Here is a 26,750-nt window from a genome sequence, read left to right on the forward strand (position 1 = left end):
TGTAGTACAGAGCCTTCTTTTATTTTTTTCCTATAAATGCAGTGGGGGAAAAAGTGGTAGGTTTTAAGTAGGGCACCATCATGGTCTAATTTATGATTAAAATTCTGACTGCTGTGTGGAACATAGATTAAATGAGACAAATAATGGAATGTGAGACAATAGTTAGTCTAGATGAGAAGTAGATCATGTTGGCCTGGATTAGGTTGGGAGAGATGCAGAAAAGTGTAATTATTCAAGGTACTTTGACATTATAAGTAACAGTACTTGCTGATGGTTTGGATGGTGGAAATTTAGGAGAAGCAGACATCCACGATTATTCCAAGATTCTGGCTTAAGCAATATATCTGTAGCAGTGTCATTTCCTGAAATATTTCTAAATATTATTAAAGAGAAACTAGATTATTTCTTTGAGTTTTATTAATTACTTTCCCACCCTGTAAAATCTTATTGAAATGGTCAAACAAGCATAAAAAAGATGCTTATTATCTTTAGTCACTAGAGAAATGCAAATCAAAACCACACCCCCTCTAAGATGGTTATTAAAAAAGAAGGAAGGGCTTCCCTGGTGGCGCAGTGGTTGAGAGTCCGCCTGCCGATGCAGAGGACACAGGTTCGTGCCCCGGTCTGGGAAGATCCCACATGCTGTGGAGCGGCTGGGCCCGTGAGCCATGGATGCTGAGCCTGTGCGTCCGGAGCCTGTGCTCCACAGCGGGAGAGGCCACAACAGTGAGAGGCCCGCATACCGCAAAAAAAAAAAAAAAAAAAAAGAAGGAAAGTAGTAAGTGTTGGCAAGGATGAGGAGAAGTTAGAACCCTCAAACATTACTGATGGGAATGTAAAATGGTTCAGCATTGTAGTAAAGAGTTTGTCAGTTCCTTGAAAAGTTAAAAATAGGGTTACCAAATAACCTAGTAATTCTACATCTAAGTATATATTCAGAACAATCAAAAACAGGTACCAAAACAAATACATGTACACACACATTGATAGCAGCACTGTTCACAAGAGCCAAAAGGTCAAAAAGGCCCACATGCCCATCAGTGGGTGAATTGACAAACTGTAGCATATATATGCAATAGAATGTTATTCAGCCATAAAGATTGAATAAGTACTGCCACATGCTACAACATGGATTAATTTCCAAAACACCATGCTAAGTGAAAGAAGCCAGACACAAAAGGTCCCATATTATTTCATTAATATCCAGAATATCTAGAATAGGTAAACTCATAGAGACAGAATGTAGATTGGCAGTTATCAGAGGCAGAAAGGGGGAGCAACTTCTTAATGGGGATACAGTTTCCTTTTAGGGTGTTGAAAAAGTTTTAGAACTAGGAAAAAGTGGTGGTTATACAACATTGTGAGTGTGCTAAATGTCACTGGATTGTTCAGTTCAAAATTGTTAATTTTGTTATGTAAGTTTTACCTCAATGCTTTGTGACCGCCTGGAGGGGTGGGATGGGGAGGGTGGGAGGGAGGGAGATGCATGAGGGAAGGGATGTGGGAACAGATGTATATGTATGACTGATTCACTTTGTTATAAAGCAGAAACTAATTAAAAAAAAAATTCATGGAAATGTGATTTTTACTTTTTGAGATAAAGCTAGTTTCTAAAAGAACATACATAAAGACAGCTATTCTTAAGAACAATGAAAAGCTGCTTCATAGCATAAGTATTCAAAAGGCATTAAAAGGCTAACAAGCCATCAAAACATCATCTATCCAACCATTTATTCATTGAATGAATATTTATTAAGATTATCAAATGATGGGCGGTTGTGGGATGAATTGGGAGATGAGACTGACATATATACACTAATATGGATACGAGAGATAACTAATAAGAGCCTGCTGCATAAAAAAATAAAATCAAATCAAAAAAAAAGAAAAAGATTAATCAGATGCTGACCCCCACTAGCTCTGAGTATACACTGACATATAATCTGCCTTTAAAGGATGGATTGCATAGTAGGTGAAGAGAAACATTTTTATACATAAGAATAACTATTTTCCAACATGTCCCTGGGGATACTGACACCTACTCCCCTGATTTAAGCGGATCAGATGAGAAGACATAAACACATGTAGTAGAGAATGCATCGGCTGATGTACTGGTATATGCTCCATAAAGGATGTTTTCCATGGCCTTTACCTCTCGTTAATTCCCTACTCATATCCAACAGTGGGACAAATCTAGCTTTAAATTCATAAATGCATGGTGTATTATCAGTGGTGGTCATTTCTCTGATATGTGGTCTTTTTTCCCCATTCCTTCTTTGGTTCAAGTTATTTTCACCTTTCTAAAATATAGGAGATATATTAGAGGCTATTCATTCAGCTATATTCTACAAATTGAAGAAATTAAAGGTTGTAAAACATGTAAGTAGACATTCTTTACAGAGCTAGTTAATCTATACTTCAGCCCAAGATCCCTGGGCATCTGCTCAAGGTCTAGTGCTGTCATGGTATACTGCATTTTGATGCATCTATGCAAGTTTCTAGTTATGGAAGTGATACAGTGTACAGTCTGATTGTCAAAGGGCCAAATCTAAAACTCTGGAATTCTAATTATCATTATATGCTATTAATCATCTAACTCCTTATATACTTTTTTTAAAGCCTCTTGATATTTCCAAATAATTTTTTCTGAATAAAAAACTATATATAACTCTGTATTCAGTGTGCAAAGCTTATGACTTGAAATATCATTGTGTGGTCCAAAAAATAAAAATTATAGTTTTAAATTGTAAAACAAGTAAAAAATGCATCATTTTAGAAAAATTGGGAAAAACAGAAATATATAAAGAAAGGCAAAATTAAATAGCATATAACTAAGAAGTGTCTGCTAATGGCATTTAGGTATAGTTCCTTCCTGTTTTTCTATTATTGTAGTTTATCTTTTGAATTGCAGCTCCAGGGTAAAATAAATATAGTTTGATCCAGTCTGTATTTCATGTCTCATTTGTAACTTTCAACAAAAAACAAAAAGATATAACTAATCTTTACAACATCTGGCCTCTAGGCACCCAGATTTTAATTCTATACTCGCAATGACAATTTTACTAAAAATAGATGACTGAGTCCTTTGACTTCTCCCCCACTTCCAGATGCACCAACCCTCTTGCTGGCATCCCTGGGCTATTAATTAAAATGAATATAGATGAGCAAACAGCTCTAAATGATCTCTATGGTCTTTTGCTCCAGAGATGGCAGATCCAGATATTCTAAGTACTTTCTACTAAGGAAGATAGGAGCAGCATGAGAAAGGTATTCCTGTGTTCAACATTCAACAGGCAATTCTAGAATACTGAGTAGGAATGCTGGGACTGTGCTGGGTTTTGGGGCGAGGAGGATTATACTCTTGTCCGATGCATCACTCAGCTTGGTTGAGGAGAAGAAATACAAACCAGTGACAGCTACATCAGTAATATATAATGATGTTCTAGAGGTGGTGGAGGACTTCAGATGGAAGATTAAACAGATGTTGGAAGGTGAAGAGATGGAAGGGGAGAATGATGTTAGTATTCCAAACAGAAACAGAATGTGGACAGTCAGGGGACCTAGACAGTGTACAAAGTCACATTCTAGGAACTCTAAGGAGTTCATGATTGACAGAGCATAGAATGCAGGTTAAAGGGAATAGAATATCTAGAGATGAGTCTAAGGGGATACAAATACGACCATGTAAGGCCTTGAGAGTGGGCTAAGTAATTTGAACTTGAACTCAAGAGCTACATCTTATTATAAGGCATGTGGTGAGTACTCAGGTTAGTAGAGGAGCAGGAGGGAGGGAGGAAGGGAAGGAGAGAAAACTTGGTGAACGGCAGCCATCCTGACAAGGGTTATCCTCTGTTCTTTCTCCGCCTCCCCTGGCTTGGACCCAACTCTTAGTTCCTTTATATTGGATAAGTATTTCCTGAAAACCAATTTTGTGATGAGGATTGTCCCTAAGAGGAACAAAAATAAAACACAGACATCTTCTCTGCTCTTCCCTGGGGCTTAGAATTTATTAGTGGAACAGACAAGTCTATAAACAGTTAACAGAAACAATATGTTTACGGCTTAGAACAGGGATAGAGGGGGCTGTGTGAAAATAAGGAAGAGATAATGCACTATGGTTTGGGTGGAATAAGGGGTCAATAGGGAAGGCTTTGAGTAGGACATTGAGGCTTTGGGTTAAAAGTTGTGGAGGTAAGAATATCATAGGCAGAGAGATAGGTGCAGAATAGGCAAAGGACCAGGGCAGAGGGTGAGTGAGAGAGAGATACAGTAAAGACTGAAGGTTAAGGGAGCTATTTTAATAGAGCTTCAACAATTGACAGAGCAGGACCCACTCTCCAAGAGACATTCCAGAGATCTAGCCCTGGTCATAGTACAGCCTGGGGCAGGACGAGGGCCACAGGGACCCTGCAATGGCCAAGGAAACAAGAGTCAAAGGGTCAGCGTGGACACATCCTTTCCACCTACCTACCTACCTGCCCCGTGAGGCTCCTCTCTCCTCTTGTAAGTCCTTCCTCCTGCCTTTGTCCTTATTCCCCCCTCCCCCACCAGCTCTGTTTCTCTGCCCTGCTACTTCTAGAACTTTCCCTTCAAGAACACACACAGGCTAGGAACTGTTCCTTTCACTTTTTAAAGTAACTTATTTTTAGTCCTGAGTTCCATTTTGGGGGAAAAAAGAGGAGTTTAGTTATATATACATATACATATATACATATATACATATATATATATATATATTTTTTTTTTTAAGAGAAGCATTTTCTTGTGCATGGCTCGGCACTGATTTTTTTTTTTAATGCAGATTGAGAATGAAAAAAAAAAGAAAAAAATGGAAAAGAAAAAAAAAAGTTTCCCTACCTCCTATGCTCTGTGGTTTGTCCCCTGACTTTAGTAACAAGAAGCCATTAAGCAGAATCAGTGATGCTACAAATGGTCTCTTTACCACTCTTACTAGTAATGCTGGTCTTACTATATTTTGTAATTCCAATGTTACTTAAAATGTGTCCCCTTAACATACGAATCACTAACAGGATTTTGACATATGAACTTTAATATACTACAATAATATTTTCATGGTTAAATCCTATACAGAGCTGCCTATTTTCTAAGGATGTGCTAAAACACATGTACTGTGGGAAGGAGGGATATTTGGTAAAAAAAAAAAAAAAAAAAAAAAAAAAAGAGCTTACATCAGGCCCCAGACAAATCTGCAGATAAATCACATCTCTACCAGTTACCAGTTTTGTTATTTTGGGCAGGTTTCTTGACCTCTACAAGTTTCTTCCTGAATCTGTGAAATGAAGATCATTTCTTCATTGAGGGTTTTCTTGAAACTCCCTGACAAGCCTGCTTGCCTGCCTTCTTTCCTCTCTTCCTTCCCAACTACCCATTGATCAACAAATAGGTGCTGACTAGAGAGCAAGCTTGCTGTGAAGTTTAAATGAGATATAGGAATCCCTGGCTCCAGCACTTGCACATCATTAGCACTTAACAGAAGTCAGTTATTTTATTATTATTGCACATATGGTTTGTCAGATAATGTCCTAAGCAAAAACTTTTACAACTTCTGAAAAATGAGGAATGTTTCTTTGTTATGGTATACAGGTTGCTTTGGCTTGATACTTTTTTCATTTATTGCTAATTAACTATACATTCTTAGCAGCTAAAAATAAATTAGCACAAACCAGTTACTTTTCACCTGTAGAACGCACCACATTAGCAATTTTAAAAATAAATTCTTGGTTAATTTCTAAATGATGGAGGTAAAGATCCTTATTAAACTACAGAAAGGTGGAGTTGTTAAATTTTTAGATCATTGCCTTTTAATGTAACAGCTCACTCTTTAAAATTTTAATGGGCATTGCAAAGACAACATAAAAATGGCATACATCAATTTAAAAATGATAAAAATGTCATTATGACTTTCATGGATTTTTGTCTAGCCTAAGTAATCCCAGTAACCCTACAGATTGAAGAATGCATCTTCAAACGTTTCACTGCTTTTGCCCTTGATTGTAGATTTTTTTTTCCTTTTCTCACTAATACATCTTTTCTTTCTTTCTTAAAAGACATTAAAATGGGAAGGCTTTAAATGAAAGTTTGTGACTTGTCAACAGACTGGCTTAGATCCTAATACTATAGATTTTACTTGTTTTAATTTTATTGAGTATGTCTAGTGTGTGCTTTGCTATTTTAAGGAGTCAACATCTCTTATTTTGAAAGATTTACAGGTTTGTTCTTAAGAAACCCCTTGTAATTTTTTGTCATGCAAATTTCTATTTGAAGGAACAGACCTGCAAAGCACTAAAATTAAAGTGGCCCTATTTCTGGCCAATATACCCGAGATTAATGTGGAACCAAGAGCCATGCAATGAGAAAGAAGGAAGAAGCCTGTGGGCCTGATTACATCATCTTCTGCCTGCATGCCTAGGGAAGAATGATCTCTGATTTTCTTGTCCATCTACCGGTGTACTATGACCTCTGACCCAGCAATAGGAATGAGGTTCACTTAACAACATATTTAAAAAGTGAGGGAACATTGGAAAAAGTATAAACTGTGTTCAACTTGGACACCGGTAGTAATGCAAATGGTTGCAAGACCATAGAAATGAGACATCACTTATTTCCTGAAAAGGGCTCTACTGAAGTTGATACTGCGTTTTGAAGATTCTAAATATTAAGTTAGGTAGTAAAGATGTGAAGAGAATGAAAAAGGGTAGGGATCTAGGAGGGCTGTGTGGCAACAGAGGGCACTAAGGATTGAATGATGATGAGGTGGTGTGACAGTGAATCCCCAAACCAAATCTCACCTACTTTGTAATTTTGCCTAGGAAAGAGAAGAAATCACTGTCCTCCCTCTCTCTACTGCCCGGCCTGTTTTGTCCGCATCAAAGCAATTCAAATGGTCTACCTTTCCAACTTAGCTCAAGTCATCATCTGCTGAGGCAGATGACTGACTATTTTTCCCTTAATTCACACTTAGTTATGATGGCAGATATCCCAAAAATATTACCTCTTCCAAAAGAGGAGTCTAGTTATCCAAAAAAGAATGGAAGAGAGAAATTCAGGCAGCTGTGGTGAAAGAGTTTCTAATTTTGAGTAGGGAGCCACTACATGCAGAGCAAGCCAAAATTGCTGGAGGGCTGCCTTCTGTTCTTGCTGGAACAAGAAGCTGATATAGCTGATACCTGAGTGCTACTCCAAATGCATTAGTTCTCCCAAATCCCAGTCATTTTCCCCAGTTTGGCTTTGAGCTGGGGACTGGCGATAGGAGGAGGAAGGGGGTTAACTAACCTTCAAGTCAAGGGCTACCTGCCATTGGTACTTTCATGGGAGGCACTGTTTTCCAGAGCTGCCTTTCTTTTGTAAACACTTGACAAACTGCTCAGCATAAAAAGTTAATTTTAAAAAATTTCTTACTACTATTATTGTAATACTAACAATGGGGATCCCCAGTGAGGCAGAGATCTTTAGAAGAGAAAAAACCATTTCAATTGCCCACAGTTTGTAGTAAAGATAATAGGAAGTCACTGATGAGTTCTTGTAATTTATTAGTATTGATTGCATACTCTGTGTGTTCACGAAAAGCAGCACTAGATAGGTAATATTCCCTCACCCTCAAGATCATGATCAGAAGGAATAAAGATAAGTGTGTCACATGGCCTATGTCCTACAGGACTCACTCTTATTTAGGAAGATCACCCAAGTAACGCTTCATTTACAAAAACTATTGTTTTCAGTAATAGCCAGGATTGTGATGCGTTCTAACAGCAAATATTCCAGGGTGATCACTTAATGGCTTGGGCTAAACCTCTGTACATATATAGGTTTTTGTTTTTTTTTTGTGGCACGCGGGTCTCTCACTGTTGTGGCCTCCCCCGTTGCAGGGCACAGGCTCCGGAAGCACAGGCTCAGCAGCCATGGCTCATGGGCCTAGGCACTCTGCAGCATGTGGGATCTTCCTGGACCGGGGCATGAACCCGTGTCCCCTGCATCGGCAGGCGGACTCTCAACCACTGCGCCACCAGGGAAGCCCAAATATATAGTTTTTATTTCAGGCAGGGACAGGAACTTGGGTGAAAGAAGAACAAGAAAATGCTACTTTCTATCTGAAGAGGAACAGCTTTCAGGGCTTGGTGACAAGAGATAGTCAGCTAGAACCTTCTGGTGCCAGGGCCTGGGCAGTGGACTCCAAAGCAAAGATGTCTGATACCCAATTTAAGTTTGTCTTTCTGTTTAATTCTCTCCTGCATCCTCCCTCAAATACTGAATCAATTTTGCAAATCAGTACACAATAGGGTCTGCTTTGTCTTAGCTAGGTTTGGGGGAGGAAGGGGAGGAGCTGTGAACACATTTGAGGGCAAAGTGGGTGCAGAGAGCTAGAGCAGCTAGAGATGTTCAAGCATCTTCTAGGAACTGCCCAACTAGGATATGGGTGCCATCCCAGGACCCTCTGAGGGGGCCATATTTTGGTAATTATGCAGTGCGATGATTCCCATGATTCTATAGGGAGAGAAAAATTAAGTAACCATAGAAGGTTGGAAAACTTAATATTCTTTGAGTTAAAAATAACCACTTACATTTTTTCCAGCATTTCCTTGAGCCAGACACTGTGCTATAACAGACCCTGTCTCATTTAATTCTCACAATAACTCAATGAAATGGTTATAATCATTGTCATATAATCATTATCATCATTTTGAAGATGAAAGAACAAAAGTTCTAAGAGATTCAGTATTTTACCCAAGGTCATGTAAGTATTAAGGAGCAAATCTAATTCATACCTAGATCTGCCTAAACTTTTAAACATTATGATGTACAGACTTTAACAGTACAAACAACCTATGAAATTTTGCAGTTTCCTTACGAGAGAAAATTAAATACTATTTTTTCTCAAGACAACCCCAAATTGGCCATGAGTTGGTCAATCCTCAATTCATTTAATTCCTAACTTCCATCCCAAATTATAAAGACAAAGGTCATATATAAATTTTCTGCAGAAGATGGGGGCCTATGCACACAATGCATGACCAGGGTGCAGGACACAAGGCTGAGTTGCTCTGTTTCCTTCTTAGGTATCATTAAATGTCTACCTGCTATTAAATGTTGCTATTCCCTATGATAAAGGTCACTCATGATGTCTCTTGTATAAAGGATGTCAATCAGCAGCAAATACTAATTCCACAATCCCCAAGCAGTTCAACTGTCTAATGGTACTTTTCTGCCACTATGGTTAATGCCTTTATTTCAATGATTTAACACTTTCAAGAAATCATTCTTCACTGGGAATAATTTGAACAACATATATTTCTAAGGCAAATGTTTTCTAAAACACATCTTTCCTTCATTACCTCATTTATTACTAAACAGCATGTACAAACGTATTGTTTAAATATTAACAAGGATACTGAGAGGTTACTGAGATTGTCCCAATTGGTAAGCATCAAATAAAGAAACTTTAACAAATAATAGGTTAAAGTCTATGATAAATTAACGAAGTCTTTGGTGGGGGTGAGAGGTTAGGGGGAGAGAAAATAGGTCAAAGAGAGAGAGGGAAAAAGAAAGGAAGGGAGAAATAATTTATGAGAGAATTCTAAAATAATGGGTTGTTTCCCTTTTCTACTTTGCTCTTAACAAATGTCGATTGAGAATTCTTGCCTTTCTACATGTGGATAATGACCTTTGTGTTTCTTTCATAACTTTTTTTTTAAATCAGTTTTATTTTTTCCCATTTAACCAGTTTTAAAGTTTGAAATCTTGCTTTAATTTGCTTTTTGCTAAACTCATCATGGCTAGATGTGATGTAAAAAATACTATTTATTAGAGAAAAAACCTAATTTAAAAAGCCAATGATAAGAATTATAATTACTTTTCACTAAAGATATAATTATACATAGATAACATCCCATTACAGAAATAGTGGAGAGATGAGAAGAAAAAAATAACTCAATGCATCCAACAATTATTTTCTCAATGACTGTAGATTCTCAGGTCCTTTGAGATTATGTGAATCAGAACTTTCTTGGATTTACAGCTAACTCAGTAAGCATTTTTTTTAATATATCATCTATAATGCAAGTGCAATAGAGAGTCACAAACACTGGGTTCAAAATTCTCATTTTTTCAACCACTTATTTCTATTGGGTATCTTTAGACTTAAGACTTTGGACTGTACCTCTTCTGATCACAGGAAGTGTGTGTTTGTCCCTGATCACTATATCCTTACCTGCAAAGATGAACATGTACTAAACTTTAATGGGTCATTATTGGAGAATATTTAGATGATTTATAAAAAGCACTAATGTTCTAGTAATTTATTGATATAGATTGCATATTTTACCTATTTATGAAATAAGATACTAATAGGCCATATTCCCTCACCTGCAAAATCATGCTGGCAAGGAATAGAGATAAATGTATTTGTAAAGCTGTGTACGTATGTTTATATAAAATGGCCTACATCCTGCACTCATTTTATTTGTGTGTGTGGTTTATTTATTTATTTTTTGAGTAGACTAAAATTTACACAGTAGATAATATGCACTTGGTGGGTGATTTCAAATTAAATGATCAAAATATATTTTCACCATTTTGCTACATAAAGCACACTCAAGTTATTGGCAGATATTTAATTTCCAAATCAATAAGCTTCTTTCTCAGACTTTGAAGTCCAATGACTGGCTATTAAGCTTGGGGAATTCACACTTGGAACGAATAGATCATTGACCTAAAAGACTTAATTATGGGCCTGTTTTCCTTTTTCCAAGTCAAATAATATTTTTTAATTGAAGATACTGTTGATCTGACTCTGTAGGTCATGTATTGACTCCAACTTACTGCAGGTGAGAAACATTTCAGTCATAGGACCAAGGCAGATTGACAGCAACCATCATCAGGTCGAACAAATATTAATCTACCATTAAAGAAGCACTGAGCGGCTTCCCTGGTGGCGCAGTGGTTGAGAATCCGCCTGCCGATGCAAGGGACACGGGTTCGTGCCCCAGTCCGGGAGGATCCCACATGCCGCAGAGTGGCTGGGCCCGTGAGCCATGGCCACTGAGCCTGCGCGTCCGGAGCCTGTGCTCCGCAACGGGAGAGGCCACGACAGTGAGAGGGCCTGCGTACTGCTAAAAAAAAGAAAAAAAAAAAAAAAAAAGCACCGAAAACGACTGCTATTTTTTAAAAAATCAATCACAGCCCAAATTATGGCATTCATCCTGAAACACATTTCTTCCACTCCCCAAAAAGTTGATATATTTTAAAGTCTTCGTGCTGGAGTGACAGAGAATCACAAACGGAAGGACCCTCAGTGATGTTCTTCAAATATTTCAAGCTTTATAAAACAAAGAAGAAAATGCATTTGTGAAGCTGTGGTCTTTGAAATTGTTTTATTTGTAGCAAATAATTATCCTTTCACGGTCAATGTGGGGTGTCTAAACACTTAACTCCACTGGAACAATTTTCTGACCACATTCAGCCAACTAGCCTCAGCTCTTAGGGCAAGCCATCTTTCAAATTAAGGCATCCCTGAAGATGATGAATTAATGATAATTAGCAAGCCTATGTGAGGTATCGATATTTCAGGAATTTCTTTTTTAAACTTGACTATCAAAATTTTCAAACACATTTATAAAGCGATCAGAATACCTATATACACACCTTCAACCACACATCTTCAACCACCACCAGTTTCCTGCTCTTCTGCTTCATATGCCCCTCCAATCACCACTCCTTCCCCCATCTCTGATACACATACACACAACCCTTTTGTTTGCTTTGTACTCAAGTACATGAAAGAAAAATCTCAAGAATCTTATTATTTCACCTTTAATTACTTTTGTGTGTATCTCTAAAGACTTAAAAATTAAACCAAGATATATTTTTGCATCCAAGAAAATTAACAAAAATTCACAACTATCATAATATCCAAAATTTTTGAATTGTCTCCAAATGTCCTAACCTTAAGAGGTCTCCAACCTCTTAAACTGTCTTTTTCTAGATAGTTGGAGGATAACAAAAATTAAACTCATAGAGGAAGAAATGAAATTGAGCTGAAGCTGTTGTATTTCCTAGCTATTTTAAACAAGTTTGAAGCTATACTGCTTCAGAGTCATCTTTTATGAGGAATGACACTAAGTGAGGATCAAGGGAAAATAAGGTAGAAATCACCCAGCACACAATGTAAGAAGCCACAAAATGTTGACTCGGTATGTTCTGTCTAAATTTGGTCTTAGCTGTAGTCAAAATTCTTTGAGTCTCCCAGCCCTGGGAGCTTCAAGTCTTTTCATTCTATCAGCTTTTCAAATTCCCTCATCCACTAGATCTCCTCACTTCCCATCTTCCCAGTTTATAGGCCACGGTCAAATATCATCCCTCCTTTACATACACCCTTCTGTTCCTTGCCCTTCTCCGACTTTAATACAAAGCTTCACAAAATCACATCTGGAGAAAATTCAACAGTCCGCCTACTCCAAATCTGCACCCATGAGGCTGATAGTACCTAAAGAAAAGCTCATATTACTAGTTGTTTTCACTTTAAATTCATACCCAGGAATTTCAAAGTGAGTCCTTAATGCTGTGAGGCAAACATCAGATAAATTCTCAGCCTGCTCACTTTGTCTTGGTTATGACTATTTTAGACCTTCCTTCCTTAAACCCCTAGCATCTCCTCCTATATCTTCACTTTCCACTGATGACCTTGCCCAAATTTCCAAAATTTCACAAACCAAAGTAGAGCAATGTGAAGAGGACTTTCACAGACCACCACCACCACATCCACCTATACCTGGATCTGTACTCTCTTACTCTACATTCTTTAATTGCTCTTAACATTGCAGAACGCCAGGACCCAGTCTTTGGAACTAACTACATTCACTCTCTTGGTGATCTCATCCATTTTCTTTGTTTTAAAAACTATCAATATGCCAACTCCTAGATTCATAGCTCCAGCTCAGACCTCTCCCAAGTTTCAGCATGGTCTGCTCATAAACCCTAATATATCAACACCAAAGCTGAACTTCTGACCTTATACCAAAACCTGTTCTACTAAGAGCCATCCCTATCTCAGCAGATGGAAATGTCATCCTTTCAGCTGTTCATGCAATCCTTCCTTGTCTTTCTCTCTCACCCCCTACATCCAATCCATCAGAAGATCTCATTGCTTTTACCTTCAAAATATATGCAGAAGTCAACAACTTCTTCTGAGCTCCATAAGGTCTACTTTGCTCCAAATCACCATATTCTCTTGTCTAGACGCTTCATAGCTTCCTTTTCTCCCTACCATTTCTCCCCTTATCCACCCATCAGAAATCTATTACTTTTAAAACTTAAAACATTTCACTCTTCCATCCAATTTTGCTGGAAAGTCCCCATTTCCCTCCGATTAGAAACCTCTCAGGTTAAAAGTCAAATAGACAAGAAACAAGAAGTGTTGGCTAGGATGTGTAGAAAAAGCAACACTCTAGCACAGCTGGTGGGAATATAAATTGGTGCAGCCACTATGGAAAACAGTATGGAGGTTCCTCAAAAAACTAAAAACAGAGTCACCATATGATCCAGCAATCCCACTCCTGGGCATATATCCGGAAAAGACAAAAATTCTAATTCAAAAAGATACATGCATCCCAACATTCATAGGGGCACTATGTACAATAACCAAGACATGGAAGCAACCTAAGTGTCCATGGACAGATGAATGCATAAAGAATATGTGGTGTAGATACACATACACACACACACACACATGCAATGGAATACTACTCAGCCATAAATAAAGAGGAAATCCTGCCATTTGAAATAATATTGATGGACCTGAAGGGTATTATGCTAAGTGAAATAACTCAGATCAAGAAAAACAAACCCTTGGGCTTCCCTGGTGGCGCAGTGGTTCAGAGTCTGCCTGCCGATGCAGGGGACACAGGTTCATGCCCTGGTCCGGGAAGATCCCACATGCCATGGAGCGGCTGGGCCCATGAGCCATGGCCACTGAGCCTGTGCATCCGGAGCCTGTGCTCCGCAATGGGAGAGGCCACAATAGTGAGAGACCCGCATACCGCAAAAAAAAAAAGAAAAACAAACCCTTTATGATTTCACTCATAAGTGGAATCTTAAAAACAGAAACAAAACAGAAACAGACTCACAGATACAGAGAACAAACAGGTGGTTGCCAGAGGGGAGGACTCTAGGGGACTGACAAAATAGGTGAAGGGGATTAAGAAGTATGAACTTCCAGCTATAAAATAAATGTCAGGGGGGTGTAATGTACACATAGGGAGTATAGTCTATAGTATTGTAACAACTTTGTATGGTGACAGAAAGTTACTGGTCTTATTGAAGTGATCATTTCATAATGAATAAAAATATCGAATCACTATGTTATACACCTGAAACTAATATAATGTTGTAACACTGTATGTTAATTATAACACAATAAAAAATTAAATTTTTTTTAAAAAAGCAAATAGTCATTAGGGCTCTCGATGATCTGGCCCAATTACACTGACACTCTCATGAGCTGTGATCCTACTTGCTCGTGCTGCTTGGGTCACACTGACCTCTTTTTCTTGTGACATGTCAAGCACACTCACTTTAGGGCCTTTGCTCTAGCTGTTTTTCTCTCGGGAATGATCTTCTCCCAGATTTTTTGCTTGGCCAACTCCCTCACTCCTCCTGGTTTTGTTTGTTTGTTTGTCTTCGTGGCCATGGAAAAGCTCTGCCCCCTAGCAGCAAGCAATCCTGCCCTATTTGTCATCCTCTTCAGGTTGGCAAATAGCCTCTGTTTGTCCTGGATGAACAAAGGTACCAGTAATATTGGTTTCCTCTCCTGTCTGTCACTATGAATATGGAGTTTTGATGGCAACCATCATAACAGCCTCCATTTATTGGAGGAACAGGCACTTTGCATACATCATTCCAGATCCTACTAGCATCTCTATATGGTTTTAGTCTATTGTGTTTAAAATTTAAGCATTTAATTTTTTTTTTTTTTAAAGAGAGCTATCATGGTGCTTTGTGACCACCTAGAGGGGTGGGATAGGGAGGGTGGAAGGGAGGCTCAAGAGAGAGGGGATATGGGGATATATGTATATGTAGAGCTGATTCATTTTGTTATACAGCAGAAACTAACACACCATTGTAAAGCAATTTACTCCAATAAAGATGTTTAAAAAAAAAGAGCTATCAAAAGAGAGAGACATTTAAAGAGAAAATCAGCAGTTAATATTCCATAATATGAATAGGGGTTACCCCTTAAATATGAGGTTATATGTGATAATTTTTTTCATCTTTGTATTTTCTAGTTACTAGATACTCCCAAATTGTTTTTATAGTTAGAAAAAAATGGATTTGAAGTCTTAGAATTGTTAATTGTTTAAACCAGGGTGGAAAGTCCAATCATGGGGAAAACAACACATTCTGAATTCTAGCAGTTTCAATTATATTGATTAAAAACAGGCTCCAGCATACCTTCTACCACAGGACCTCTACAGTTGCCTTAGGTTTTCTTCAAAACTTCTGCACATTTGCCCAAATATCCAACTACCTATGATCTGTGTAACAACTGGAGTTAATAATTATAAGGATTTGCTCTGGAAGGGAAGGTGGCAAGGGGAGGTCAAGAGAGTCAGACTCCAGCCACAGTTTGTCATTAACTTTTTGGGCAAATCACTTAATCCCTTCAGGCCTCCTTTGTATGTCATTAACTTTTTGGGCAAATCACTTAATCCCTTCAGGCCTCCTTTGTATCATTTCAGAGAGTTAGAAAAGGTGATTTCCAAACTCCCAGCTCAAGTCCATGAAATAATAGCCACTTTCTCTGCCCTATCCATGTTGTCCTAGGAGATCACCAATGAATATACTGCATTTGGAATGTTAAACTGCAACTGTTCTGGTTGGAAGAATGATTGTCCAGTAATTAAGGACAAGAGGGGCCAACCACAAAGACTTTGGCCATTAAGCAGCCATCCTTCAAGAAGCCTCATCCCCTGGCTTCTGGGCCTAAACCACATAACCTGCTTAGAGTTCTGCTATCCCCCCAAGGTATGATTTATTATTATTATTATTATTTTTTATTTGCAAGACATATACAATAAAGGACTGTTATCCAAAATACACAAGGAATACTTAACTCAACAATTTAAAAAACCCAACAACTTGAGGAAAATGTGGGCCAAAAACTTAACAGACACCTCACCAAAGAAGACACACAGATGGCAAACGACCACATGAAAAGACGCTTCACATCACATGTCATCAGGGAAATGCAAATCAAAACAAGGAGGTACCATAACTGAGTCACTTTGCAAGACAGCAGAGATTGGCACAACATTGTAAATCAACTATACCTCAAAACAAAACAAAATGATTACTATTATTATTATTATAAATTACTCAATTTATTTAAACTAAAACACAGTTCACCCATTTCTCCCATCCCCCCACCCCCAGCCTCTGGAAACCACCAATCTATTCTCCGTACCTATAAGCTTGTTTTTTTGTTGTTTTAAATTCCGAATATAAGAGAGATCATATGGTATTTTTCTGTTTTATGGCTGAATTTTATATATTATATATTTTTTATATATATATATATATATATATATGGAGGGAGGGAGTGAGAGAGTGAGTGAGAGAGAGAGAGAGAGAGAGAACAATTTCTGTATCCATTCATCTAATACTGGACCCCTAGGTTGTTTCTGTATCTTGGCTATTGTAAGTAATGCTGCAATGAACATGGAGGTACAGATGTCTTTTCGAGTTAGTGCTTTTGTTTCCTTCAGGTAAATATCCAGAAGTGGAATTGCTAGATCATATGATAGCTCTATTTTTAATTTTTTGAGGAACATCTACAGTGTGCTCCATAGTGGCTACACCAACTTTCATTCCTACCGACAGTGCACAGGGTTTCCTGTGCTCCATGTCCTCACCAACACCCCTCCTGTTCTGTGCTCAGGTCTCACTTTCTCAGTGAGGCCTACCCTAGGCTGTTTTGTACTCGAACTTGATCTCCAAACTCTCCCACTCCTCTGGCACTCTCAAATCCCCTTTCTGTGCTCCACATTTTGTTTTTTCCACAGCATAGTCACCATTGTTATTATATTCCCATTTCATTATATATGTGTCTCTGTGTGTGTGTGTGTATATATATATATATACACACACACACACACACACAGACACACACACAGACACATATATTCAAGAAGGGCCGAAACCTTTACTTGTTTTTCAGTTGGTCACATTTCCACTACCTAGAACAGAACCCGGCATGTAATAAAGCCTCAATAAATATATCTGAATAAACTTTCAAATATTTATCTATTTGCTTTTTTCTCTGTTATCTATGGAGTAATCGAATTTTGTAACTGAGAACAAATATTTACAAAAATAAACATACTAAGACTTGACAATACCTACATTTGTTTTAACAGTCGATACTGCCCTTTAATTGCTGGCAGAAATTCTCAATTTCCATAACAGTAAAACAACAACAACAACAAAAAAAACACTTTAGATTTCTAAGTCAAGAGCCCATTACCTTAGGTATGAAAAGAGGACATAAAGTGAAATAAAAGAACTGCTATGTTTTCTGTTTTAAGAGGTTTCTCTGCTCTAGTTTTTATAGGAGGTACTAAGTAGTTTAAGAAAACAAACAAAAAAATGACAAGTTATGGTTCTTACAGACACAGTAAAAAAAAAAATCAGCAGAGAAGGCTTGAGCTGATAAATTAATGCACTCTTGGGCGTGACTTTTGACAGTTAATAATCTTTAATTAATTTAGTAATTGTTTGCCCTTCAAGATAAAAATGGATATCTATTCATTCTTAGGCCATTATTTTATTGAACACAATGAACTTAAGTTGAAACTCTTCTGAGTGGCAAAACTTTATTACAGTTATATTCACTTTAAATTAATAACATCTCACACAAGGAGACTTGAAGATATGTAGAGGCCCCAAGCAATGAAATATTATGGCCTCATTAATCCCCCAATCTTATAGTTAGTTCAAAATAGAAACCTATTAAATTTAAATTAAGTATGAGGAATTTGAAATATTTTCACCACATTGACTAATGTTCTTAAATTACATTTTAAAAAATAGGTAATTTCACATATTACAAGATTTTAGCACTGAATTGAGAAGTTGCCTCATAAACTTGTAACTGAAACCCCAAATTTCAGTCTCATTTATCTGCTCTTACACAGCCAGCCTACTACTCAGATGACAGTTTAACATATATTTCTCAACAGGTTATTGGCTTTCTTGGGAGAAACACACAAGGCTCTTCCATTACAATTTCTTTGGGGCGCATCCAACCTCTCTCCCTACTCACACTGAGGTCAAATAAGACTTGCTCTCACACCAGCACGAACAATGCACTGGCTCATCAAATATTTTTGCTCTGCATACCAATCCCTCTACTCTGGGGAACACAATGCTTTATACAGAAAAATTGATGTTTTCCCAAACCAAAGTAACCAAACATGCTACTAACCTTGAGTAAATTTACTTTCAGCAGCGAGGCTCTTCCCTTCTCTGCGACCAGCACCTTCCTTCTGAAGCTGAGGAAAACACCTTTATTACTAACGGGTCACAGACTTTATTTATAACACCTGAAGATTCTAGTCAATTAGCTACCCACTGCAAGCCATACACATCAGGTGTATTCTATAACTTTACGTGCTATGCCATGATGAAAAGGGTATTGTTTCCAGCTGAGTGGAGCAAAACTGAAGGCTGATAAGGAGAAAAAGAAAGAGAAAAAGGCGTTGTTTTTAATGTTTCCACTGTCCCGTTGGTAACTAATAGAGGAAGGAATTTCAAAAGCTGCATCTCCCCCAATTCCATAGCTAAAACGGAAACCAGTGGAACACTCAGCTTCATTTCAAACTGATGTTCCAGAGGATTTTAGGAAAAGGTATAATACACATTCTTATTTAAGGAATTTTTAAAGGTGTGAAATATAATCTCTGAATTAACTTCAAAGAAACTGAATCCTGATACAGATAAGAGACACCGAGCTTCAGCAGTCAAGTGGCTCTTGGAACACCTTCAGTTGTATTTCACGTGCTATACCCACCACTTTCTTACTTGGGCAAAGAAAAAAGTGAACAAAGATGAACGTTTTTTACCTGTTTGTACCTACAAGAACTAAGAAGAGGTCTAGATATTCATGAGGATAATGAACTATTGTTTGAGGTTAGCAAAACTTACTCAAATATCAAAGGACTTGATGATAGAAAAGAATGACTGGGGGTGTATATTATCACACATTTTACTATTTTACCTCCATTACTCTGATTAAATCCTATCTTTTCTTCCCTCCCATTAAATAAGAATCCAGAATCACTGTTAAGTATTTTAAAAATTGCTTTGTTGATTTTATCTTATTAGAGAACAAATGTATCTTTCCAATCCCTGTGATACTTAAATTAAAAGATTGTTTCTTTGCACGTATTTTCAGATCCTGCAACTAAAATTATAAGGGCTTATGCAAACAAGATGGGAAAAGAGTGGTTTTGTAGTTTGTAGGCCACACTGAATCCACTGATTAAACTACTTTATGTGATAATGTTACTTTATGTCAAAATATTACCTTCAGTGCAGCTGAAATTTAAGTATTTTCCTCACCTCCAAAATAATTGAATCAAATGGGAAAAGAATGCATGTGTATTTCTCCTTTAATTAAAAACACAATCAGAAACACAACTGCAGACTATCACCTATGAATTAAAATGCTAATTCTTTCAAAAGAAGAGTATATCTTGATGTCCCCCTTTGAAATATAAGAAATACACAACAAAGAAAGGAGGAGAAAGATGCCATAGGAAGTCAAACACACATTTGCAAAGCTAATTGAGCAAATTCACCACCATTTGACATTTTGATAAAAGAAAGCCAGCCTTGCAGCCCGATAAAAGAACAATGCAAACAAAGACAGAAAAATACACAGTCTAAATTGATCTGTTGAACCCCAAAGCACTAAGATAGCCTTGTACAAAGTGTGAAATTGAACTGTGAGCCACAGAGAAAATTTTTGTTGTAACATTTCCCAAGATCAGAGGGAATTGTAGGTGATCTTCCTCTATTCTTTTATTTTCTTTTGTAAGAAACTAACCTAGTTGAAGGACAAGAGTCTTAAATCGCCGAACCCTCATCAGGGTTCACAAATGAAACACACAAATGAGGATTAAGATTTCCCACCAGGAATATTATAAAGGAGAGTTAGGAATGGGGAGTATTGGGAGAGTCCAAGAGTGAGCATGGAAGTAATTACCTTTCCAGCCCATAATAATGCAGTGCAGTAATTTGCTAGATTTGTCTTATTTCTGAATCTAAAACTTTTGCCAAAATTTCACTTTTGAGGAAAACAGAGAAAATCAAATTCATATTTTGTGTTTCCTAATAAGAACTGAGCCCCTCTGTCGTCTCTACACAGCCCACTTTCCACTCAACCCATTACTGAAGTGAAAATGTTGTGATTTACATCCTGGTTCATACTGGCAGGGAGCACATACTGCATTAGGAACACCAGATCCACGTGGAAAATAAGGAACTTCTTATAAGCTCTGCATGGGACGCTAAACAGCTGCCAGGTTAGAGGGCCAATCACACTTCCCCTTTGAAAACATCCCCTTAGACCTCATCAAATTCCAAAAAACTACTGAATCCATAACTGATAGGAACCTGGCTTCAGGTGATACTGTTAACCTCCTAAGGTACTTATAACGCCTTTTCAATTTAACCCATATGTCCTGCAGCTTCTCTCCTGTACCATTGGAAAAATAATGGCTCTTTCCTTTAAAAATGTGGCCTTGGGCATGGACAGATGCCTGGTGTGCTTATAAAGTTACCTGTCTGCTTTGATATTGGCTTCTTCTTTAATTGCAGTGGTGTTGTGGGTAGAAAAGCCACAGCAGGATTTTTCCCTTTCACTGGCCTGATGAGTACTATGGGGTCTGTCTTAATAAAGTCCTGTAGGAATATTTTCACCACTGTTCAGAGGAAATGGGGATATCTTGTTAAGTTAGTTTCACTCCACAGTGAGGATCTGTGGGGAGAAGCAGAACTAGAGATGTTTGCTCAGGGAGAATTGTTTCTGGATTCAGCTTCTCCTTACATACAGCCCAGGTGGCCTGTGTGCTTTCCCTCTTCATCAGTTCTTTCTGGGGAGGTTTTCCCACAGCCTCCTGGCAGGGGGAAAGCAATGAAAGGTACTGTCTCATGTGGATCTTGTTTCCTGTGTCAGTGCAGTATCTCCCCTTCTGAACAGGCCCATGTCAGAGTACATTAAATTCAGAGAGGTAGATTGACTTAGCTCAAGATGCAGTAGAGAGGCTGCACACAGAAAACAATATCAAAAGAGCACAAGGGGACCCTTAAAAGAAGTAAATTAACTCAACAACCAGCTGTGTGGATAGGAGTCGCGTTCACAGAGCCATCACGATTCTGCCACCAAGGCTTGATTAATATTAAAATAACAGTTATACATATGTAAGATTCTGGAACAAAGGATCCCTCCCATTTCTGAAATCTCCTCAATTTTCTTTCCTAACACCTACTCTGCCTTTTTCCTCCTAGAGTGTATTTGTTAGAGTCAGAAATGGGAGTTCTGTAGGGAGTGTAGGGAGTTCTTTGTTGAATTGCTGGCTTCTTATGCAGCAAATCCCAGTAGCCAGGAAGCAGTGATTTCATGATTTATTAGCATTCAAACAAACTCTGTATAGATCCTCTCATTCCCAGTTTTGTCCTTAATATTCTATACCAACTCCAATCTTGAACGTGTCTGGGTTTCAGCCTGAATACAGATCCATATGTGTCTCCTAGACCCTATAGTCTCACTCTGAAGGTACTTTTTATTTTTACATGGTCAGCTCTGCATTTCACCCAGCAAAACTGATAACTTATTAAGCAAATATAGCATTAAAAGGGAAATGGTAGGATCTCAAGAATACATAAAAGAGAAAAAAAAACTTTCCTTACATATCATGAAGTGAAAATGTTCACCAAAATCATTTTGGTTCAGGAAAAAAGGTATATTGAACACTAACTGTGTGCCAACTGAACACTATGTTGCGTTCCTAAATTATAAATTAAAATTTCATTAACTATTTCCATTCAAATGAGAACTCTACACGTTGAAAATTTAATTGACTTTTCCAAGGTCACTCAACTAATAGAGCAGCAGTCAAGAAGAAACCAATCTCCTTATTCCCCATCCAATTTCCTTTCAACTCCACCACACTCCTTACATCTCAGTGTCTAATTTCCATGTCCAGGTTTTAGAAAGTCTGAGGATACAACACCGAGGCTTTGATTGTGACTGAATGTCTCAGCTGTACTGTCAGATTCTCTGGGGGAATTATAAATCTCCCCAAGTGCTTAACCAATTACCATTTTTCCCCTCATTTTCAACAGGCATAGTCTTTGGAGAAAACATTTGCACAAAATTACTTGGATCATTTATATAGAATGACAACTTCTCTTCCAGTCAATTCAGTCTCCTTTTCTAATCATCGTCCTTTTAGGTGATGGATAATTCTTGTATTCCTTCTAACAAGATAGCTCATTCAGGTATTTTATTTTTTCCTCCTAACCTTTATTATCACTTCAGTTTTATTTTGTTTCTTTTTTGCCCTGAAATTTAAACAGAAGATTCCACAAAATATGTTTTTAAAGGAGTTATAGAAAGAGCCATTTTCTGTAGCTCTTTAGATCCCCGTCTAGATTTATATTTTATTCTCCCATGAAGAGAAAAGCTGTCTACCCAGTGATAGTTCATATACATTCCTTTTTTTAAAATGAGAGTTTTCTGAAGATTGCCACTGATCTATAGACTTCATTCCAAGGTATTTGAGAAATAGATAGATAATTAGAAAATTAAATAGATGATAGATGGACAGATAAAAATCTGTGGTGTTTAATGTATAGTCTGCTGCCATTAATTCTTTAATTTTAAAATATTAGCCATCTGTAAACATTTGACATGTTCATTTTCATTCCAAATGCAATTGTCGACACACACACAGACACATATATTCCAACAATTTATCTTACCTTCCAAAATAGCCAAGTTATATGAAATTCATTGTTCTCTAAGAAATAATCACTCAGAATTTTTTTTATTATTAATTAATTCTTTCTACATTCATGTCTCTAGTAATTCCTATTTTTAGAAATATATTCTAAGGAAATCCTCATGGATACATGATAAGATTTTCTAGAACAACATCTAACACAACACTGTGTTAGCAAACTGTTGAAAAATAAATGTCCAACACCAGAGGATCAAATAAATATATTATGGTATCTTTTATGTAATTTTAAATACAGATATTTAAAATTATGTGATAGAAGACTGAAAAGATGCTCTTGATTTTTTTTTTTTTTTTTTTTGCGGTACGCGGGCCTCTCACTGTTGCGGCCTCTCCCGTTGCGGAGCACAGGCTCCGGACACGCAGGCTCAGCGGCCATGGCTCACGGGCCCAGCTGCTCCACGGCATGTGGGATCTTCCCGGACCGGGGCACGAACCCGTGTCCCCTGCATCGGCAGGCGGACTCCCAACCACTACGCCACCAGGGAAGCCCTTGATTGATTGATTGATTGATTGATTGATTGATTGATTTTTTGTGTGTGTGTGGTACACGGGCCTCTCAGTGCTGTGGCCTCTCCCGTTGCGGAGCACAGGCTCCGGACGCGCAGGCCCAGCGGCCATGGCTCACGGGCCCAGCCGCTCCGCGGCACGTGGGATCCTCCCGTACCAGGGCACGAACCCGCGTCCCCTGCGCCGGCAGGCGGACTCTCAACCACTGCGCCACCAGGGAAGCCCTGATTTATTTTTGAATGGAATAAAATGAGATTACCAAAGACCATGAACATCATGATGTCATTTTTGTAAAAGAACACGTAGAAGGAAAAAAGACTTAAAGGATATGCATTAATATGGTGTATTGTTTTTAAGAATCTATCGATGCTATTTTGGTCAGTCTTGCAATCCTGCAAATAGAGCTGGTCTGAGGAAGAGACGATTATAAGCTATATGAAATTTGAGTTTTAAGAGTTTATTCCTCAGTAGGCTCTCCGGCTTCTCTTTTTATTCTCTTCTTCCACATCTTAAAACTCCACAAATTTATAGTTTTTTTTTCTTTAGCTTAATGTCATTAATTTTGCCAAAACAACAAATACGCCTGGTTAAATAAAGTTATATTTTGTGTGTGTGTTTATATCTTAGTTAAACTGAGTTCACCAGAATATTTCCAGAGAAAGGATCAAGAAAGAAAAGGCAGCAAGGGTGTAAATATACTGGGTACATGCCAGCTGAATCTCTTTATTCCACTGAATATCAGTTTCCCTCTCAGTGAAGAGATTAGACTAAATCATTTCACAAAGCCCTTCCTGCACAGGCATTCCATGACTATAATGGGAGCTAATGCATGTCAAAGGGAGAAAAAGATATAAGAAAGAAAAAACAATAGCAGTCCAGAACAATCTCTTACTTAGAGCCCAATTTTATTGTAATGGTTTCCAAATGTTACTTGCCCATCCAAATCATCAGGAGTGTTTGCTAAAGTTACTGGCTTTCCTTTCTGATTCCACCTATCTGATCTTGGATTTGAGTGTCTGCATTTTGAAAACCCTAAGTGGCCTTAATATAGCAGGAGTGTGAAATAATGTTTGGGAACTATTGGTCAAGGCAGAATGTTTTAAGCATATTTCTTTCTAGCTTAGAGTTAGGTAAATAGGCTAAGTAATAAAGCATCTGATCAACTTATTGTTTCTGCATTATTGTTTCTTACCCCTTTCATGCAAGAAAGGCAAACAGTGCAGTCAAGCTAGAGATGTTATTTTGACTAGCAGTATAGAATTCTCTTGCTACCATGTTTTGAAAATATTTATATTCATAGCCATTTCTCAATAAACAATTTCCACTAAGGGTCAGAGGGTTAAAAGGCTCTTTGTTAATTTGATAAGGCACTGAATATTATATCTGTTGAAAATCTCAGCTTTTAATGTGACCATTACACATAAAAGTTATCAATGATTTCATCAGCTTAATAGGGCTATTGCTCCTGTGTTCAATTTATTATGTGGAACTACCTGGGTGTCAGTGGATATGGCTTTGAACATTTCAAACATATTTATTTTTAGTTTCTGATTCAAAATTCAGTAGATGTTCTGGAAGGACTATGGTATGTAGTGGAAAATATACATCAAAATTGTATAAGGGAACAAATAACCAGAAATAGAGCAAAAACAGGGGAATCTAGTCTGGTAATTAAAATCTAGGGCATTAAAAAGGCAAATGCCTTCTGACCTAGCCTCTATTTCCATTTGGGGACATGATCATTAAAGTAAAATTCCTGATTTCATTTCTGCCACACACATACACACCTCAAACTTGAAAGAACTTTTCTGATTGGTAGCTTGAGAGCAGAGATTAGTCATGCAAGTCTCAGCCCATTCTCAGTTCTCTCTTTAGATACGACTGATGCAGAGAACACACATTCTGGTTTGCTCTCTCACCTGTAAGGAATCTTGGCAGGACAGGCTCTGATATGAGGAGCACAGGGGTTAGGTTGTCCACTGCAATCTATGAAGGGGTGGGTGGGTATATCTGATTTAGGGCAGAAATATTGAGCCCAAACGACCTCACATATAAGTCACATCCTCCAGTTTACTAGCCTTCCACTTTTTTTTTTTGCGGTACGCAGGCCTCTCACTGTTGTGGCCTCTCCCGTTGCAGAGCACAGGCTCCGGACGCGCAGGCTCAGCGGCCATGGCTCACGGGCCTAGCCGCTCCACGGCATGTGGGATATTCCCGGACCGGGGAGCGAACCCATGTCCCCTGCATCGGCAGGCGGACTCTCAACCACTGCACCACCAGGGGAGCCCCTAACCTTCCACTTTTATCAGTAATAAAGTTGATATGTTGATCCTTGCCTGTCTAAATTGTATGCCTACTTCTTAGTTGATCTAAAGAGGGAAAGGAGTGTGTTGTTTAGGGACCCTATAAGATCGCTCCTAGAGAATGCATGGAGGGATTTCAGGGCCCTCTCCAAATTATACAGATAGTAGTACAAATCTACTTCAGGAGCCGGAACTGATTTTTCCAATTTCAACTTCCTGTATCTCCCCTCTTACTCTATACATGATTACCTTGGGATTCAGTTGAAAGTCCTTGTCTGAAAACAAAACCAACCCGAGAATCTTTTTATAGAAGGTGACTTAAAAGTTGCAGAGGTAGTTTAAATTAGTGGTGAAAAGGGTTTGATGGCTACTGTTTTTTTCTTTTTACATTTTCTGGTAATGCACTGTGGCTCGCATGCCTACCTAGGGATGGGCATGCAGCCCTGGCAAAGGTCCAATGATTTGTTCAGAGGTGGGTATCCAGGCCTGCCTCATCAGGGCCATTTCCTCAGATTAGTGTTGTTGTTGAAGCTAGTGGAGAAGACACTTCCTTTTGCCTCTCAATTTTAAATTTAACATCAACTTTAATTTTAATTTCCAGTTGGCAATATGAATCTGGAGGCTTTTAGCAGTCATGCTCTCCGTTTCTTTTGGAGAAACTTTTGCTGAAATACAAGGTATGAGACCAAATAGAGTAAAAGGGCTGTGGCACCCTTGGCCTTTTGGCAAAACAGTTGCACAATCTAGTAAAGACTTTGATTTATTTAAGCCAATATGAGTTGAGCTTCTGTGTTTGCAACACTTTTGAGTAAAGCAGGAGGCACACAGACTTAAGATAACTTTT

This window comes from Mesoplodon bidens, assembly GCF_964165515.1.
Source record: "Mesoplodon bidens genome assembly, chromosome: 4".
Taxonomy (NCBI): domain Eukaryota; kingdom Metazoa; phylum Chordata; class Mammalia; order Artiodactyla; family Ziphiidae; genus Mesoplodon; species Mesoplodon bidens.